Below are 21,341 nucleotides of genomic sequence, written 5' to 3'. Positions count from 1 at the left end.
AAACTAACATTTGATTAAACTCTTTTTTGTTGTATACTTATATCATTTAATTTTCAGTTCTTGAATTGTTATTAATTCATTTTTTTAGGTAACAGAATCATTATTGAGTACTCAGTATATGCCAGGCACTGTGCTGAGATCTTTACATGGGTCTATTGGGTTTATTCCTGAAATTCTCCAGCAAGGTGGAATATTGTACAGATAAAAACACCTAGATTCACTGAAGATGAGTAACATGCCAAGATCATAGTGGTAGAGGCAGAATTTGAACCCAGGTGTGGTCCTCAAAGAAATAGAAGTGCTATGGCTATGTTTAAGTGTCAATAGATTCTGAGACGAGGACTTCTTCTTTAAGAAAATAAATAAGCTTTAATGTATTACCTTGAAACCCTCGTTTGGCTTTTGCTTCCTTTCTGATTCTTCTCCTTGCTCTGTTGCAGGGGTGTTGCTGTATAAGAAATCTGTGGAGAAATGTATTGTTATAAGTGTGAAAGAGTGTAAGGATCTCAATATTCAGACCAAACCAATCCCCAAAGAAGGAACTTCAAAAAATTTACCAAGGAAGGAGTAATTCTTACTATTGTTAAATAAGCCTCTTTTTCATGATCACAGAATCATGAGTATATCATTTGCTAAATTTCTTATATAAAAGGTACTGATTCATGGATTTAAAAAGTAGTTAATAAATATTTAGTCAAAACATCATTGTATAGACCTTGATGTCTGTAGCTACATTTCCCAGGGAAATGGGTTTTAATCTCAATGTATATGTCTAAACTATTCATGAAATGCAGGGGGCAAATTCAAAGAGCAAACAGCTTCATTTTTTTTTGTTTGTTTGTGATGGTTAAGAGATCAAGTGGTAATTTAGAGCTTGGTCTTAACCTCCCTAGGTTCAAATCCTGACTGCCATTACTGTTACAACCTTGGGCAAGTTAATTTCTATGTGCTTATTTTCTCATATATAAAATAGGGTTAATGATAATAAAACCTTCATAAAAATACCTACTTCTATATTGGTTGGTTGTTTTCAAGACTAAATGAGTTTGTGTGTCTAACAATTAGAACAAAATTTGTTGCATAAGTGATTTACAAGTGTTAGCTATTATTCTAGTTTAAATTTTAACCATTTATCAAAACTCAGAATTCTATAAAGATTATTAAGCTTTTAAAAAAGTAGAAGTCTTTGCTTATCAGTGTTATTTTATTTTTTATTTCACAAATAACCAATGCCATCTTCCATCATTCTCTCTTCCTTTCCTTAAGATCAGTAAGTTGATAGTGATTTCAAATTGAATTCTGTAACTCCATTGTAGGTCTATCTTGGACCTAAACACAGAAAAACTAAAGTTGCAGTATTTTATTCTAAATGAATGCAAACTTCAGGTGAAGTCTTTACTTTCAGATAATTTTCCCCCGTGTGAGATTTTTCTCTGCTTTTTGAAAAATGTGCTATTGCATCAGGTAAATAGGGTAACCATGCAAATCTGTTCAGCAGCTGACCTGGATGTTGAATGTGCATTGGTATCCTGTAATAGTGAACATCCCTTGTTCACTTGCTATTTTATAATTGAAAGAAAGTGGCAAATAGCAATTTACTCTCCCCTCCCCTACTGTGGTGTGCATGTGTGGGACAAAGATAAAAGCTATGTTTCCTTCGTGGAAGGGTGTGGAGGTAGAGGATGATTTCAATTAGAAATAATGACAGCAATAGAAGCTTCCAATGAAGAAACTGTGGCTACCAAAGGACAAAGAGAAGTTAATTCCTGAAGTAGAGGTATTTGATTAAACATTTCGACTTTGTTTATATGTACGAGTGCCAGGTATGTTGTTATTTATAAGCTGATGTGACAGTGTGACAAAGATGTTCTCTGAATGTTTTGATGATGGTTGGGAGAGGAGCAGCCCTAGGATATCCTGAGAACCTGTGATAAGTAAAGTAAGAAATGAAATATTGTAATAGGCAAAGACTTTCACTTTTTTAAAAAGACTTTTGCTTCCATTTTGTGATGATTAACTGTGAGAATTGGCTTATTACAATAGTGGTTTATTTTAATAACACTGTCTTAGGAAAAAAATGTTAATGGACTTTGATTAGCATGTAAATGCTTTCTTTCATTACCTTAACAAACATTTTGGAAATAATATACAACCTTAGTGTCATGTTTAGTTGATTTTATGCTTAAATATTTACTTTTTAAAAAGTTTGGCAGTGTGTCTGTATGGGCCTGTATATATATACGCGTAGGTGTGTGTTTGGGTTGGGTGGGTGGGGAGACAGAAAATTTTAAGGAGATGGACAGTGAGATTTGATGTAAGGGACTGGAAATTTATATTGAAAAAAATCAAGGGTTTTAATGTATGTTTTTTCACTAAGTGGGAAAAATGAAACTGACTACATTATGCATATTTCCATGAAGAGTGTATATAAATCTAATATGAAAATTAAAAGAACAAGCAAATTTCATAGAGATGGGAGAAAATATATGTGATTTTGAAAGTAGAAGCACAGGTAAAGAGACACTTTTTTTCAACATGCTTTTAAGCAGTGTCTAATTGGGATAAAGTTTTAACAGAATAGGCTGGGCCATTTATAGATTACAACACTTTTAATTTTCTCAGTGTTACAAAGTGTTGATTTTGATAAAGAATTTGTTGATGCTATATCAGTTTCTCCATGTGGAGAAGTGTTGCTGGGTGATTAGTTAGGTTGTGGCTAGTAGCCAAAATTCAAAAATTTGGTCCCAAGATCTAAAATAGGAAAAAGCTACCAAGTTTTCCAGAGCCTCAATTGCCTATAAAAGAAGCCCTTCACTATCTAAGATGCCAGCTCTTTTTTCTGTGTTCTTTGTCTTTAAAATTCTTTCTTGTCTTATGTCATTACCATCTTCATCAAAGATTAAGTAAATACTAATTTTGAAGGTACTCCAGCTTATATTTGTTTTGTTATATGAAAATTCTTTACAGTTGTATGAATTTTTACTATCATTTTACAGCCAAAGAATCATATATTTTACTCTTAAGTTTAAAGTCAAGGAATCTAAAACTTGGAGAAACCATTTGATTTGCTCAGGATTACATGTTTAGGAGTCAGGGCTAGAACTTTTAGCAACACCACACTGCCAAATAATTGATCCCTGTATTTTTTTTTTTGTCTTGCTATATTGATGACCATTTGTTTTTATCAGTTTCACCATTTTTCAATAGTCTTATTTTAGTTTATCTGCCTATCTACTAATACATGGACACAGATCAAGATGATTTCCCTGGTTGTTTTTAAGTGTAATTTGTAGCTTAATAGAGTTAATATATGTAAGAGTTTCCTCACTTTAAATAAAGTTTCTGATGGGAAGGAATATATTAATATAATTATAAGATTTGCTTTGCTTAGAAAAACTAACTTTTTTTTATTCATTTATTCACATGTGCATACATTGTTTGGGTCATTTCTCGCCCCGCCCCATCCCCACCGTCTCCCCCCTTCCCCCCTCCCTTCCAGGCAGAACCTGTTCTGCGCTTTTCTCCAGTTCCGTTGAAGAGTAGAAATAAGCAATAATAAGAAAGACATAGCATTTTTGCTAGTTGAGATAAGAGCAGCTATACAGAGAGATTCCTAGCATTGCTTTCATGTACAAATGTGTTACAACCCAGGTTGATTCATCTCTAACTGATCTTTACACTGGTTCCTGATCCCCTTCTCGTGTTGACCTCTGTCGCTTTAAGGTTTCTGTATTAGTTCCTCTCGAGTGGGGACATCAAATGCTTTCATGTTTTGGGTTTTCTGTTTAACCCGGTACTTCCCGTATATGTTCTCCCCTTGTCATGTAACCCAAGTCCTACAACATTGCTGTATTTTCCCTAGATCTAAAGTCTGCATATGAGGGAGAGCATACGATTTTTGGTCTTCTGAGTCTGGCTAATCTCGCTCAGAATGATGTTCTCCAGTTCCATCCATTTACTTGCAAATGATAAGATTTCATTTTTCTTCATGGCTGAGTAAAATTCCATTGTGTATAAATACCACATTTTCTTGATCCATTTGTCAGTAGTGGGACGTCTTGGTTGTTTCCATAACTTGGTTATTGTGAATAGTGCGGCAATAAACATGGGTGTGCAGGTGCCTTTGAAGTAACCTGTGTCGCATTCCTTCAGGTGCATCCCCAGGAATGGGATTGCTGGATCTTATGGCAGGTCTATGTTTAGATTTTTAAGAAGCCTCCAAATTTTTTTCCAGAGTGGTTGTACCAGTTTGCATTTCCACCAGCAGTGTACGAGGGTTCCTTTTTCCCCACATCCTCACCAACACATGTTGGTGGTGGTGTTTTTGATGATGGCTATTCTAACAGGGGTGAGGTAGAATCTTAGTGTGATTTTGATTTGCATTTCCCTTATGAGTGGGTATTTTTCCATGTGTTTTTTTGCCATTTGAATTTCTTTTGAGAAAGTTCTATTTAGCTCAATTGCCCATTTCTTAGTTGGTTCATTGATTTTGGGAGAGTTTAGTTTCTTAAGTTCCCTGTATATTCTGGTTATCAGTCCTTTGTCTGATGTATAGCTAGCAAATATTTTCTCCCACTCTGGGGGTGGTCTCTTTAGTTTAGAGACTATTTCTTTTGCTGTGCAGAAGCTTTTTAATTTTATGAAGTCCCATTTGTCCATTCTTTCTCTTAGTTGCTAGGCTGCTGGGGTTCTATTGAGGAAGTCCTTGCCTATACCTATAAGTTCCAGAGTGTTTCCTGAACCTTCCTGTACTAACTTCAGAGTTTTGGGTCTGATATGAAGGCCTTTGATCCATTTTGAGTTGATACTAGTACAGGGTGATAGACATGAATCTAATTTTAGTTTCTTGCAGATAGATAACACTTTTTCCAGCAGCATTTGTTGAACAGGCTGTCTTTTCTCCATCGTATATTTTTGGCACCTTTGTCAAAAATAAGGTGGGTATAGTTGTGTGGATTCATATGCAGGTCCTCTATTCTGTTCCACTGGTCTTCATGTCTGTTTTTATGCCAGTACCATGCTGTTTTTATTGCTATTGCTTTGTAATATAGTTTGAAGTCAGGAATTGTGATACCTCCAGCCTTGCTCTTTTTGTTGAGTATTGCCTTGGCTATTCGTGGTCTCTTGTGTTTGCAAATGAAGTTAAGGGTAGATTTTTCAATCTCTGTGATGAAAGTCATTGGGATTTTGATGGGAATTGCGTTAAACATGTAGATTACTTTTGGGAGTATAGCCATTTTTACTATGTTGATTCTTCCAATCCATGAGCGTGCAAGATCTTTCCATCTTCTGTAGTCTTCCTCAATCTCTTTTTTCAGTGGTTTGTAATTCTCCTTGTAGAGATCATTCACATTTTTTGTTAAGTTTACTCCTAGGTGTTTGATTTTTTTTGTGTGGCTGTTGTAAATGGAATTGTTTCCATGTATTCCTTCTCAGTTTGTTCATTGTTGGTGTATAGAAAAGCTAATGATTTTTGTAAGTTGATTTTGTATACTGCCACCTTGATATACTTGTTTATGGTGTCTAAGAGTTTTTGGTTAGAGGTTTTTGGGTCTTTAAGGTATAAGATCATATCATCTGCAAATAGGGATATTTTGAGAGTTTCTTTACCAATTTGTATTCCTGTTATTTCTTCTTCTTGCCTAATTGCTCTGGCTAGGAATTCCAGTACTATGTTGAATAGGAGTGGGGATAGTGGGCACCCTTGTCTTGTTCCTGATTTTAGGGAAAATGGTTTCAGTTTTTCACCGTTAATTATGATGTTGGCTGTAGGTCTGTCATATATAGCCTTTACAATGTTGAGGTAGATTCTTTCTATACCTAGTTTTCATAGACCTTTTATCATGAAGTGGTGTGGGATCTTATCGAAGGATTTTTCTGCATCTGTTGAGATGATCAAGTGTTTTTTGTCTTTGCTTCTATTGATGTGCTGTATTACATTTATAGATTTGCATATGTTGAACCACCCCTGCATCCCTGGGATGAAGCTGACTTGGTCGTGGTGTATGATCTTTCTGATGTGTTGTTGGATTCGGTTTGCCATTATTTTATTGAGGATTTTTGCATTGATATTCATTAAGGAAATTGGCCTATAGTTCTCCTTTTTGGAGGTGTCTTTGTCTGGTTTTGGGATGAGTTTAATGTTGGCTTCAAAAAACGAGTTAGGCAGTGTTCCTTCCCTATCTAGTTCATGGAACAGTATAAGGAAGGTTGGTATTAGTTCTTCTTTAAAGGTCTGATAGAATTCAGCAGTGAATCCATCAGGTCCTGGACTTTTCTTTTTTGGGAGACTCTTAATTGCTGCTTCAGTTTTGAAAAACTATCATGTTTTGTATCTGTTTTGGTAATAAGAAGTAGGTATGTTATTTATTTTTTGCTCTGAGCCATAATTATGGGCTCATTAAACAATTAGTTGTTAGAATGGGCTTGGAGAAAAGGGTAAAATATAATCTTTCTCATTGCTCTTTTTCTGATTAAAGCCAAATGTGATTATTGGAGAAAATCATAAAATATAAAAAGAAACTAAAACCACATTCCCATTATGACATTTAGAGATACCTTAAAATGCTTATACTGAATGTATAAGCATTCAATATAAATGCTTATACATTGAAATTTTTCTATTTACATAACGTGTATCTTTTAAAAGAAAAATAGAGTATTATTGAGCACACTGCTTTGTGAACTACTTGTTCTTGAAAGATTTTAACAATGTATTAAGTTATATACATCTACTATAAAGGAATATGAAATATAGGGAAAAACAAAAGAATTTTAAAAAGCATGCTTTCAATACCCAGAGGTATTATTAACATGTTTTATTTCTTTCCTTTATATAATTTTACCCTCAGTTTATAGAATTATATTAAAACTATTACGTTTAGTCCAATCATTGCTCTATTTATTTCCGTATTTGCTAATTTGTTTTTCTAAATAAAAAAGTATCCATGAGCCTACTATTGTCTCCAAGGAATAGAATATTGGCAACAGTACGTCTATCCTAAGTGTAAGATGCTTTTTAAATGTTTAACGCTATCATTGGCATTTCCCCACATTATTAAATACTCTTCTCTTACTTAACTTTTGTAAAAAATGAGTGCATGATCTAGTAGAAAAATAACAGGTACTGCATATTGGAAATGTAGTCAGTGCATATGAAATACAGAAAAAGAAGACTGTGTTTCCTTTATTCAGATATAACCATTATAATATCAAGATATATATACTCTAGCACTAAAATTTTATGTCTGTCTATCTATCTATCTATCTATCTATCTATCTATCTATCTATCATCATCATCATCAATTATCTATTTAGCATATATGTTTTTAAACAAAGTTGGGACCAAATGGTAGCAAATATTTTTTGTTCTGATGTTTTACTTGACAGTTTATCATAACTCACATTTCCCATGATACTATTTATTGTTTTACTTCATTATTATAAATAATTGTATACTATTCTATTTGTGGACATTTTGTAGTTTATTTAACATCTATAGTTAAGTTTATACTTAACGACCTTATAATAAATGAATGTAGCTCTATCTCTGCACACATCTGTGAAGTATTAGTTAATAATAGAGAACTTTCGAAGTGTCTTTTAAAAAAATTGATAAAATTGTACCTGTTTTATCATCTAACACTAATGGCAGCAGTAAGTTTTGAAGTTCCCATACCTATTTTGAAGCTCCGTTCTTATAAGTAACTAATAGTCACAATATTGAATCAAGTTCACTGGTGGAGTGGCTCAAAGTTCAACTTTCATCCTGATTTTTGATGGTGACTATCTCCTTTAAAAAAAAAAAGAATGATACAAAATAGGAAGACATCAGTAATTGCTAAAATAAAGAGAACAGAGAGAAATGTAGAGAATAAGAAAGAATATGAATATGAAAGGAATAAGAATAAATGAGGTCATCCTTTTAAAATATTTATCTGACCTTGAAACACAATTTTATTTTGCTGTTTCTTGGATTTTGCAAGAGACAAAGCATTGTTTGAGAATTCTTTTGTCACATTAGTTTTTATATTTTGCATCACAAAAAACTTAACACTTGCTTTAAAATTTGTAATTACTTAAAATCTTAGACTCATCGTGACACATATTTAAGCAGAGATTGGGAAGTAAGTCTTTTAAAGTGCTAGATAGGAGAAAATAATTAAAATTACTAATATTATAATTTTTATGCTTTAAAATAAATTCCACATGTGATATTTGAAATGCCACCTGTGTTGCTATAAAAATTAATTCTTAGAATTGTCATAATTTTATCTGAACAACCACTAAAAATGAAGATTTAGAATGTAAAGCTGGAGACCTGTGAATTAGTGATAGCATAACCCCAGTACCCATATGTCCTAATTAGGAAAGACTATAATGAGCTGAGAAAATTTCGATTTCCTGACCATGAAAATATTCTGATAGATTTTACAGATTTTTTTGATGGTTTTGGAAGACTTCTATAGAGTTTTTGATGTTTTAAGAGTTAGTTACCAGATGTGTATATGCAGAATTAGGTTGTTCTGAATGATGAAGAGGCAAATGGGGAGCTCAGAGAAAGAATTGGCTTAACTATCTAAATTAGTATGGTACAGTATGGTGGAAGCTGCAGTAGTACTCAGTTATACATGGGACAAAGGCACACAGTTTTGAGTATTTATTTATTTATTAAATATAGCAAGGACTTACTGGCTGTATTAGTCAAGGTGAGTAAATTCTTTCCTTCTTTCCTTCCTTCCCTTCCTCTCTCCCTCCCTCTCTCTCATTCTTTTTTCTGTCTTTCTATCTCTTTTTCTCTCTTCCTTCCTTCCCTCTTCTCCTCCCTTCATCTCTCTCTCTCTCTTTCTCTCTCTCTCCTTCCCACCCACCCTCCCTTCTAGCATAATTGTGATTTAATAATATCTGGGATATAATATGTATTATATGTGCATATTTATTTACTGCATTTGTTACATACTTTTGTGCTTGAAAATTACAGAGTTAAGTTCATGTAACATAAAACCACAAACTCTTGCAATAAAAATTGAGTAATTTCTGAGTAAGATTGTACCTTTGGAGATTATAGAAGCCCATCAATTATATTCTTAGGTGTAATTTACTTCTAAGATTACTATTTCCAGGACAGTAGGGAAAGATGTTGCAGTTGATAAGAACTATCTAAGAGTAGGAATCTGAGTTTATTTGGGAATGAAAAGGGAACCCAGAGAAGGAAGTTAGAACCAGGGGAAAATAACAAAGTATAAAGAGAATATTGGGTTAAGTCTTTGCTTTTGGCATATGTCTAGAATTTATTTCTTCACATTTTGTAGAAACACAGAACTGTCCTTTGTGGCTGTTTCTGCTTTTGAAAAATGAGACTGTGTTAGAGGCATAAAGTTCAAATTTTTGTGTCATAACTACTATTTTATGATGAAATTATGTTTCTTTTTTTGAACTAGTCATACATGTGCATACATCCACATACTAACATACTGTTATAAATACTTTACAAAAATGCCATTTTCTTTTCCCACTGTTGTTGATGCATGTATCTACACACTATGAAACATTTGTTAAGACTTAAAAAAAAAAAGTGATTGTGTCATATATATGAGCATGGCAAATTCCACACATAGTTCACATTAACTAACATGAATTTTTATAGCATCAGGAAAAACATGAAATGCCTTCAAAGTGATAAGTATATATTAGAATCTTGATTTACATTTTTTTTTCAGGATCTTTCAGTCCTAATTATTCTACCCAGGTGTCCAGCAGGTGATGTTAGATTTACTAATCTATACTGGCTCTGTCCATCAACATTGCAAAGAGAGGTTGATTGTAATTTTATCCTTCTATTGTTCTGCTTTTAATTCTTCTGCATTCCTTTTCTGTGAAAGCCTTTCAGCTTCTTGTGACCAGTGGTTAATTGCATACTTCTTTTTGAATTAATCCCTATCCTCACTCACCTGGGCTTATCTTCAGGCGATCTTTTGGAGAAGTAGCATTCCCAGAAAGTCCCACTCTTCTCTGTCAGCCCTAGATATTGTTGGTATTTCCTTCTCTCTTCTGACACAGACAGCCCTGATTGGTTGGCTTCTCAATTCAAAAGCCTTCCATCTGTCTGTATCTTTGTTTCTTTTTGCCTTTTCTTCCTTCACTTTATTATTATTTATTTTCTGCTAGAAAACACAGATTTTTCTATTGTACAATTTTTTAAAAAAGTCTTTACTACAGTTTAGAATCACATAGTGTACTAAGACGAGGGGATAGAACTGACAAACTCACTTTTCTCAAGTCCTCCATTATTTATTTTGGTCATTTTGAATGACCTTGGTTTAACTGTATTTCTACTAGCTCTAATAATAGAAATTATCAATCAATCAGTCAATAAATTATTTATTGAAATAAAAAGATTCATGCCTTCAGTATGTTTGCAGTAAAAACTAAGACAGTTTAAAATACTGAATTTAGGAGTTTTACTGAATTTTGTCATTCAACAAACATTAAGTTGTCTTTTATAATACTAATAGCTAAGATAAGACTTTTATCTATGGACCAGGCACTGTGCTGAAATGTTTTAGGTATGTTATATAACTTAAATCTTTTAGATAATTCCTATGAGTTAGTTTTTATCATTATGATTTTATTATGAGGAATATGAAATAGAGGTCAAGTGACTTGTCCATAGTCACAGAGATAGTAGGATAAGAATTAATTAGGCCAAGCAGGCTGATCCTATAGAGTCTCCATAGGGTTGTGAATTTGGTATTTTGATAGAAAACATAAGTGATATTGTTTTGTAATACAATTTTACTCTTTTGAATGAAGTCAAAATCATTTATATATATGCATATATACATGTATGTATATGTATATACATATACAACATGTATCATACAGTATTACTGTGTGTGTATGTCTTCACTCATTTTTTTGTGCTTTGAAGTTTCATTCAACAAGTGTTTACTGAGCACATAGTAGGTGCCAGGCACCATATGTACATTGGGACACACCAGTTAACAAAACAGAAGTTCCTTCCTTCAAGGACCTTATATATTCCAGTGGGGAGGAAACAGACAATATATCCAAAAGAAACTAAGGAATAAGTTAATATATAGCAAGTTAGAAGGTAAATGCTATGGAGAAAAATAAAACAAGAAAGAGGCACAGGGAGTTCCCAGGGTGGAATTACGTGCAATATTAAATAAGATGATCAGGGAAGATTTCAATGAGATGATTTTTTTCTCAAAGACTTGGAGTGACAGAGAAAGGGAACCATGCCGTATCTGGGGGAAGTCTTCTAGGGAGAGGGAGCAGCCAGTAGGAAGACTCTGAGGTAAGAATGCACCTGGCATGTTCAAGGAACAAGGATGAGGCCAGACTGGCTGGAGACAAGTGAGAGAGGGAAAAATAATAGAAGATGTAGGAGGAAAATAACAGGGACCAGATTAAGTAGAAATTTATTGGTCATTGTGAGGTTTTTGATTTTTACTCTTTAGTTAGATGGGAAGCCATTGGAATATTTTGAACAAAGGATTGATAAGAGCTAATTTATGCCTTAAAAGGATCACTTTGGTTGTTGCTATGAATAAATTGTAAGGGAGCAAAAGAGTAGAAAAAAGGAGTAGCAGTGGAAGTGGTAAGAAGTGGTTATATTCTAAATATGTGTTGAAAGAAGAACCAATTCATTCTGACAGATTGAATTTGAAGGGTGAGAAAGAGAAGTGAAGAAAAACTCCAGGATTCTGGCATGAAAAGCTAAGGATGAAATTGCTAGCAAGCAAGTTGAGAAAGATTTAGAAGGAACAGGTTTTAGAGAGAAGATCAGGTGCTCAGTTTTGGCCATGTTGTTTCAGGTACATGTTAGAAATCCAAATGGAAATGTGTAGTAGGTATTAGAGAGCCAGAAATTGGAGATAAAAATTTATGAGGTTATGAAATTGTCTCTTGGTATCCATTAGGGATTGATTTTAGAACTCCTAAGGATACCAAAATCTGTGGAAGGTCAAGTCTCCTATATAAAATGGTGTAGTATTTGCATATAATTTATATGCATTCTCCTGTGTATTTTAAATCATATCTATGTTACTTTTAATATCTAATACAATGTAAATTCTGTGTAAATAGTTGCTAAACGGTATTGTTTAGGGAAAACAACAGGTAGGTTGAACTATATTTTTGATCCATAGATGGTTGGATCTATGGATGCAGAACATAGCACTACTGTACTTCTCTTTGTTTGTTTAGAACTCTAATCACTGAGAGAATCTTGGCTAGCTGGTGCTGGTACCTCAGAGGGGTTTTGGTAGCTGGTATTGGAGGTGCTGAAAGGAGCCATTTCCAGTGGGAATGTAAAATGGTGCAGCTGTAAGTGTCTTTTGCTGTTGTAAGGATGATGGCAAGAGCTAGAGAAAGGAAGTCTCTCCTCTCTCCCCACAGTCCTCACTGGTAGCCTAACAGGAGGCTAATTGACAACAAAGCCTGGGAATATAGTGCCCCAGCATTACTGAGCAGAGAATTGAAGAGTGATATAGAAGACAATAAATAAATAAGTGGCATGTGTATTATGAATATTTGAGAACTCTTTCCATTAAAGTGTTCAATAAAATGGAACACTTTACCTTATACTTTAAAGCCATAGTATTTTGGTTATTGACAATAAATGGAAGACAATACTTGATTTTGAAGAAAATAACTGATTAATTTTAAGAATGATTTTATTTACAAAACTTTTAAATTGTTTTCTGTCTCCAGGCAAGGAATTAGTCAATTCATGCATGCAATAAATGTTTATTGGGCATCTATCATGTATTAGGGAGCACTATTCTTGTACTTAAAATATATTAGTAAGATGAATACTTCCAGTTTTCATTGCGCTTATAGACTATAGAAACATACAACATTAATTGTGATAACTAAGCAAATTCTGTATCATACTAGAAGCTTATAAGTGCTATAGAAAAAGGAAAAAATATAAAGCAGGAATAGGGGGGATTGATAGTGTAAGTAAATAGTTTAAACTAGGACAATCAGAGAAGGATTCATTGAGAACACGACATTTGAGCAAAGACCTGAATAAGGTAAGGAATTAGGCATTCGGAAAGGAAAATATTATTTTCTAGTTTTTAATAATAGGCATTCTTAATGGTTCTTAAGTGGCATCTCATTGTTTTCATTAGCATTTGCCTAATGACAAATAATCTTAAATATTTCTCATATGTTCACTGCCATTTGTATACCATCTTTGGAGAAATTGCTAAGTTATTTGCTCATTGTTGAATTTTTTTGTTGTTGAGTCGTAGCAGTTGTCTGTGTATCTAGATTTTAATTGTTTATCAGTTATATGATTTGTACATTTTTCTCTCATTATATTGGTTGTCTTTTCACTCTCTTCATAATGGCCTTTGATTCACAAAAGTTTTTGTTTTAATGGTCTAATTTATCATCTTTCTTTTGTTGCTTTTGCATTTGTGCTATATACAAGAAATCATTGCAAATCCAAGGTCATAAAAACTTCCCTTATGCTTTCTTCTAAGAATATTACAGTTTTAGCTTTTAAGTTTTGGTCTTTGATTCATTTAAAGTTATTTTTAACATTTAGTGTAAGGTAATAGTTAAATTTCTTTTTTTAGTAGATACCCAGTTTTCCCAGTACCATTTATAGAAAAGACATCTTTTGACATTTTAACCTGAACATTTTATAAATCTAGATTTTAAGAAAATGAACTAGAGAAATTATTGATAGCAATTGTCTAGTGTTAGTGCTGTTCTTTCTATGCCTGTATTACCTGCTATAATTTGTAAAACATAATAAAAGTGCTAGTTAATTGAAGAATTAGTTTGTGGCCATTAGGTAATGAAAGAATAGTGTTTTAGATACCATACTTTCTAGAAAAGTAACTTTTATAAAGTGTACAGACTTTACTTTTGTATACATGTATGAATTGGATATGTTAGATAACAGTTTCTCTTGATGCTAATATTGGTGTCTAATCCACTAGAAGTTTTGGCCATTACTACTTTTTCACTCCATTCTTTACACTTTAAGCTATTTTTTGACTATAAGCTCCTAGAATTTTTTGTTTATCCATTTTGTTTTGTGATATATCTAACCTGGGGGTGACATTAAGAGTTATATTCCAAGAAGATTTATAATTGCTGAGTTATCTGAGATAAACCTCATTTTATGGGGCTATTCGTTATTGTCTGTGGTTTGAGAACAGGCTCTGTTCTTTAAGACCAAAGGAGAAAATGTGACTACGTTCTGTGTCATAACTTTGTGCATGGCTTGGGATACCAGTGGCATCTTTAGGTACCTCAGTAGAAACACTAGCCTATTGTAAATGTAGTGTGGTATGAGAGAGAGTACATTTAGAACATTGATCTTGCCTTTGCTCTTATTTTCCTAGCTCGTATCTTGGGCCCAATAGAGAACTGAAGGTATATTTAGCCTGAAAGTGATAATTCCAATAAAAGCACTTCAAACGAGAAACTTCACGTTTTGTTTTAGAAACAAAATAAAGCAAAACCAAAATCAGAGCACGTAGAAACAAAATGTGCTTCTTCAAGATCTAAGCTATACTTTAGACCTAGCCTGAGGATCTAGACTACATACTCAGATTTTCCTTCTATTACACTTGAATAAACTTCATTGTATATGAACTATTTATTCTAGCAAACTTTTCATGGCTGGATAATCTATATAAGCAGATATCTTTATAAGAATGACTGAATATTTAATTTCTACTGGCTTAATAAAGCTCATTCTATTTAATGAAAGCTTATAGGTGTTTTATGTTACAAAACTTGTCTTCTAATTTTTATATTTGGGTTACAAATTTATATCCTGCCATTATGTTGGGTATGCAAAAGAAAAGAAAGAACTGGGATATGTGGTAGTGCACATGCATACCATGTGTGCAAGGCTCTGGGTTAATCCCCAGCACCAGAAAACAAACAAGCAAATAGGAGATTTGTAAATTGTGACACTGACATGCATAAGAAACAGTGATTCTTTTTGAGCAGTACATTTTCCTAATAAATTTGTACATAGCTTAATGCAGAAAGAAAGTAATTGTGATGGGCCATAGCTTATCAAGTAATTTGTTCTCTATAGCAGTCATTGAATAGTAAAAGCATGATCTTTAGACCTGGGTATAAATCTTTATCTCATAATTTGCTTGCATTGTTCTTTCTTAGTATCAGTTTCTTGCATATGAACTGCGAATAATATTACCTATATGTGTCATAGACTTGGAAAGATTAAGTAAGAGATCCTTTGTATCTCTTTCTCTATTTGAAATAGTTCTTTATGGTACAAAAAGCATTTCTGTATGTGTGATTTGATTCTATTGTATGTAGATAATTTTATAATATTCTCCCTTTTCAGGATGTCAGGATCCAAGAAGAATAGGGAGTCCTTTCTAACCAGTCCCTAGCAGCTGATTAAACACTGTATGGGAGAACTGGGAAATAGGAAAGATGGCAAATGAAATCCTGGCAGAGAGAATAGTCTAATCCCAAAGGACGTTTTCAACAATAGCCTGGGCCCTATGCCTAGTACTTAGAGCAGCCTAGGGTAAGAGACTCCTGCCCCTCACTGTATCATTCACAGAATCTTATTCGTTAACGCTTGGCTTTATTAATAAAGTCATGACCACTTGTTCAGTACTGCATATGGTTGATTGTGATTTCCAGCTGCCCTTTGGGTTAAAGTGTAAACAATGAGTAGATTGTTATGTTCTCCTATTAAGCTTAGAGCTGTGATCTCATGTCTGTGCCACATATGTCTGTAACCAGAAATATATCCTTTTCCTGATCTCATGGAAGAGAAACAGCACTGTGTCTGAAAGGAGTCTGAATTCATTAGTCTAAGCGCTTTTAACTTTTCTTTTTACTGAAAGCAAAGAACAAATAAAGGCATAAAAAGTCATGAACATCATCAATGGGATGTCAACATGACACCAAACAGCATAATATAATATATTGCTAAGATGAGCGTGTAACGTAGTGACTGAAATTTCTATATATTTGGCATTTTCTCAGAAGACAAATGCAGGCAACAGTCCAACAATTCACATCATAATGAAAGCCTTAGAGCACTGGATTTGAAATAAGCACAACCGTTTGGCTGAGTGACTGAGATAATATCCATCAACAGAACTGATTCCTAAACTTTGGCCTGATTGCTAATATGCTGGTTAATTAGCATCTAAAATTTTTGTTGTACTATGTTGATCAGAAACGTTGTTTTTGTTGTTATTGTTTTACATTACAGATGTTCCAACTGTTTACATGATGGGAATGCTAAATAAAAATCTCATATTCTAAGTTCTCTAGAAGAAGAAATTTATCTATGATAAGGACAGTTCCCATTTTATACGTTGCTATCCATCTACCTATTACCTATCTTCATTGTTATGCATTCTTTCTAAGAGTTCTATAGTGGTACTATTTACATTGTACAGATGAGGAAACTGAGCTTAAAGAATATGAATAACTTTCAAGGTTACATAGACTAGACTCATGTCTAGGATTATATGACTCCACATTTGACATTCCTGCTATGTCACACTGCTTTCTGCCCTTTTCTACCTGACTCTCTAAGATGGCTTTCTGGTCTTTGAAATACATAGTAATTCTAAGAAATAATACTAATAATTATTTGCACTATTTTGCTTCTGTATGGTGTTTTCTACTTTTTACATTGATGTTATGGCCATTAGCTCATGTGCTGTACTTGATTGCATAAATATTTAACACAGTTCCTGCCATCAGAGAACTTAGAGTCATTGTGGTACATTGGGCTGTGTACGAGAAAACTTGGATTTTAGTACTAGATCTATCATGAGTTAGCTCTGGAACTTCATGCAAGTTTCTACCCTTTTGCAATTAGTCCTCATCTATACAGAGCAATGGTAGGACTAGGTAACTTTTTAAGGGTACTTATATTTCTTAACTGTTTCAAATCTTATCTCTTGACCCCAATTAGAGAAAAATTAAGTGTTAAACTGTGTGGTTCTAAGAAGTACAAAGTTAGGCAAAGATGCAGAGATTCACTATTGAGGAACTGCCTGTTAGTAACTGAATTCCTGAAAAATAAAGTCTTAATGTATTTCATAACTATTAAGTGTTCATAAAATAGTACTAGATAGGGCTAAATTTCTTATCTTTACCACTTACCATCGATTTAATCACAGGTAATTTATTTAGCTAGCTTAGTCTGTTTCTACATCTGTCATACAAAATTTATCTCCATTCACTTAAAAACCTTTCCTGAGCACTGAGCATCATGCTACGTACTGGGGCTAGAAGGTGGTCTCTTTTCTTTAATGCACTCAAAGTATGTCTACTTGGGACATTTGCAATTTAACTGTTTTTGCCAATAGTGGAACCATAAGGTCATAGAGTTGGAAGAAATCTTGGAGGTGGTTTAATTTAGACTTAGAAAGCATATTAAGGGACTTTACCTTGTTCAGTACCTTGTCTCTAGAATCTAGAAGTGTACTGCATACACATACCCATATTTACTGAATGAATTAATAAGAAAAGTCTTTGCATCTGAATGTTGAAAAAGTTTTACGTGTTAGTTCTGGTAAAGAGCTGATGTGCTTTTTGATCTTTGCTCCCCTGATCCCCAAATTATAGAACTTGAACACAAGTAATTTCATTTACTCTGTGGCATAGAACTTTGAAGTAATAACAAATTTTAGGTAGTTTTACCTGTTTTTAAATTTTTCTGTTATTTTCAGACTCTAGATCCTTCTTCCCCAGCCATACACACAGCACAACATACAATGCTTCTATATAATTATGCTGTAATTTACTTTCCTCTGGAGAATTATCATGTTGTTCTATACAGGAAAGTTGCTTTATTTTCAGTGTTGTGGATTTTCTCAGATTTTCCTTTGATATTTTCTCTGAACAGACTCATGGGGCTTGATTTTCATGTGTCTGTGACACCACTCTGGTGGTAATATGTTATAGTGATTGTTCCATAAGGGAACCATGTGATAAAAGGAAAGAGATTTAGAGCTTTTTTAGAGGACCTGGATTTTACTACTGGCTTCCCTACTTCCTAGCGAAATAACTGGGAAGTTTTCTTCTCTGTACCTCTTTTGTAGAGGCTGATTTTGTAGAGATGATAAATACTAGTGATGTCATCAAATTATTGTGTGAACTAGAAGAAATCTATAAGATGAGGCCTTGTAAATTGTTAATTATGAATTTATATACATGAAAAGTCACTTATTTTTATTTTCCATTATCTCTAAGTTATTAGGAATTTCTTCTCGCTTTTTAAAGTGGAAATATATTGGGTTTTTCTCTCTGACTTTTGTACAACCATCTCAAGTCTAAAAGATTTGGAATTCAGTATTGTTTTCCATTTTTTCCTTAGTATCTTCATCAGGCCATTTCTCTGACAACCTAACAGCTGTTGTATGTCAGTCTGGAGGAGGCTGCATTTTGCTGGTTCAGGATTACATGATTCTGGTATAGAGTTTCAGTGCCTTTGCTAACAATGGTTGCTCACTCTGAGGTATGCTATATAATTTGGTGTATTAATGAGAGGAAGTTGATGTGGATGCTTGATGAATCACAGAAAACTTGTGTAAAAATGGTATGCTTGGCACACTCTAATTTTGTTAAGAGGAAATATCTTGATTTTCTTTTCTTCATATTTGCTCAGCAGTTTTGTATCTCCTGCTCAGATTTTCTGCACTATGTAGACAGACTCTCCTTCATATCACCTCCAAATAGTGTTTGTAGCAGAAGTAATAGGCATTTTATTGTCCTTTTTCAAGGTGTGAGAATTGTTTAATCTTGGAACAATATTTACTTAGTGCAGATACTGTTGTAAAGTAGTTAAAAGAATGCTGACTCTGGAGTGAGACTATAGGTTTGTTAGCTATGCGAACTTGGACAAGTCACTTAACTGTTTTTGTTGTTGAGTTTCTTCTGTAAAACGGGAATAACAATAGTACCCACATCATTGGTTTTTGTAAGGATTGAATTCATAAGCATACGTATAGCTATATCCATTAATATATTATTAAAAACTTCCCTCTATGAAAGTTTATTGGAATCAATCAACACATTATTTATTGAGACCTATTAGCATAGGAATCTATCAGTTATCAAAGTATTATGACATAATTCTTGCACACTCCTGGAAACTGAGCTGATACATGTTTGCGTGTTACAGATTGCCTGAGGAAGCTGCTCTGGGACACTTCTCTATGTTGGCTGACATGGACATGGAATATAAACCCAAACAAATATAAATCTATCTTGATTGAATTGAATGAATGTTATACAAGTAATTGCAATAGGAATCCAATGATGGATTGATATTGTCCTGAAAGGCTTCTGGAGCGGGTTAAATATCAGCTGAACCTTAAAGATAGAATCTACAAATGGAGAGAAGAGTGGAAGGAGTAGGGAATAGAAATGTACACAAAAAAGTGTAGAAAGGTGCAGTCGAACATCCCAGGGTTAAATATCTGGTGCTATCTGTTATAAGCTGTATGACTTTAAAAAAATCTAAGGAAATCTCTCAAAGTTTTCTCTTCTGTACAATGGGAACAATGACATTTACCTACGTAAAACAGCTGGCATAGTTTTTGACACATAGTTAACATTTAGTAAGGGATAACACTGGGAGCACAGTGTGATAGTTAATAGCATAGGTTAAGAGTTAGACAAAATAGAGTTAAAACTCTTCTCTCCCATTTACTAGTTTTATAACTATAGTCAAGTTACTTAAACCCTTCTAGAATTTACTTAGCTTATCTACAAATGGGGATTAATTGGGTTCATTATGGAGTTTTTTTGAGATTTTTAAAAGAGGTACTGTGAAACATAAGTAATGAGCTTGACACATGGTATGTACTCAAAACCATTAGCCATTTTGTTGTGATTTTTATCAGTATAGCAGTTCTCCTTTCTCCCAGATATTTACTTTGTGATCATTTACATTCTTTCTTCCTTCCTTCTCCTCTTTTTTTTGACTATTGGGATTTGAACTCAGGGCTTCATGCTTGCTAGGTATGTGCTCTACTAGCCATGTCCCCAGCCCACTTTTGCTTTAGTTATTTTTCAGGTAGAGTCTTGAGTTTTGCCAGGGTTTGGCCTCACACTGTGATCCTCCAACCTATGCCTCTTGTCCAGCTGGGACCATAGGTGTGGGCCGTCACACCTGGCTTGTTGATGGAGATGGAGTCTCGCTAACTTCTTGCCCGAGCTGTTCTCAAACTGCAGTCCTTCTTATCTCTGTCTCCAGAGTAGGTGGGATTATAGGTGTGAGCCACTATGTCTAGCTTCTACTCTTCTGTCCATCTATCTTCTTTTATCAACATTTATGAATGGCAGCTGTAGAGACTGAAAATAAAGTTGAAAAGGCAAAAGACTTATACATCTGAAGAGAAATCAGAGTATGAAAACAGACTTGAAAGAATGTGCCAGTAGAGAGTAAGTGGTCAGTGCCATATGTCCAATAGAGCACCAAGGACAAGATAAGGAAAAGGGAGCTAAGTACACATAAATGTCAGGAGAACAAACACATACACAACCTTTCAATAAGTCATCCTTACTTGGGCAACTTAAAGATTTTTTCTTAAGAGGAATTTAGATCATATTGCTCCCTTTGTTAAATTTCTTTGGCAATTTGCTATTTCTCAGACAGTAAAATCTAAACTAATTTAAATTGCATTTGAAATCCTTCCAGATCTGTTGTCTGTCTGTCCTATCAGATGTTTTTGTTGCTGTTTCCTACTACCATGCACTCCGTATTACAGTCACTTTGAAGTTTTTCTTCTTGGAATGTGTACCTTCTTGCTTTTACACATCCTGGCATATCCATTTCTTTTATTGCCATCAGACAAACTTCTTTCTACTCATCTTTTAGGAATCAGCTAAATGGATGCAATGTTTCTGATCCCTCCAAATGATTTATTTTCTCCTTCTTCTGGACTTTCATAATATATATCTCAAGCACCTGATTGCTTATGTCACCTTATAGTGATTTATTTTCTACTTATATTTCTTGTTATATTGTAAACCACAGACAGTTCTTACAATGGTTCAACTTATGATTTTTTTAACTTTATAATGGTGCAAAAGCAATATGCACTCAATAGAAACTGTTCTTTGAATTTTGAATTTTTATCTCTTTCCAGGCTAGCAATATGTGGCATGGTACTTTCTTATAAAGCGGGGTAGTGGCAACAAGCTTCAACCCTCAGTTAGCCACACAATCATCAGATTAAAAAACCAATGTCTACAGTATACTGTGTCATCAACCTATGATATTTGGTAGTTTAGGTGTACTAAATGCATTTGTGACTTATAATATTTT

General features: G+C 33.8%; 1 protein-coding gene across 11 annotated transcripts in view; it reads left to right on the top strand.

Annotated features, from left to right (window-relative positions):
• The window catches only part of Sox6 (SRY-box transcription factor 6), a 576,267-nt gene that overhangs the window by 188,995 nt on the left and 365,931 nt on the right, over positions 1-21,341 (top strand). The window contains exon 1 of one of the 11 annotated variants that reach the window (XM_074042157.1): positions 1,233-1,777. The exons of the other annotated variants lie outside the window; for them this stretch is intronic. The gene's annotated coding sequence lies outside the window, so the exon portion shown is untranslated. Of the gene's footprint in view, positions 1-1,232; positions 1,778-21,341 lie in introns of those variants that run through there. 11 annotated transcript variants of the gene reach the window in all.

Source organism: Castor canadensis, chromosome 1 (assembly GCF_047511655.1).
Source record: "Castor canadensis chromosome 1, mCasCan1.hap1v2, whole genome shotgun sequence".
Taxonomy (NCBI): Eukaryota; Metazoa; Chordata; class Mammalia; order Rodentia; family Castoridae; genus Castor; species Castor canadensis.
Note: the sequence above shows the minus strand (reverse complement) of the source record. Positions and strands in the feature narration are given on the sequence as shown.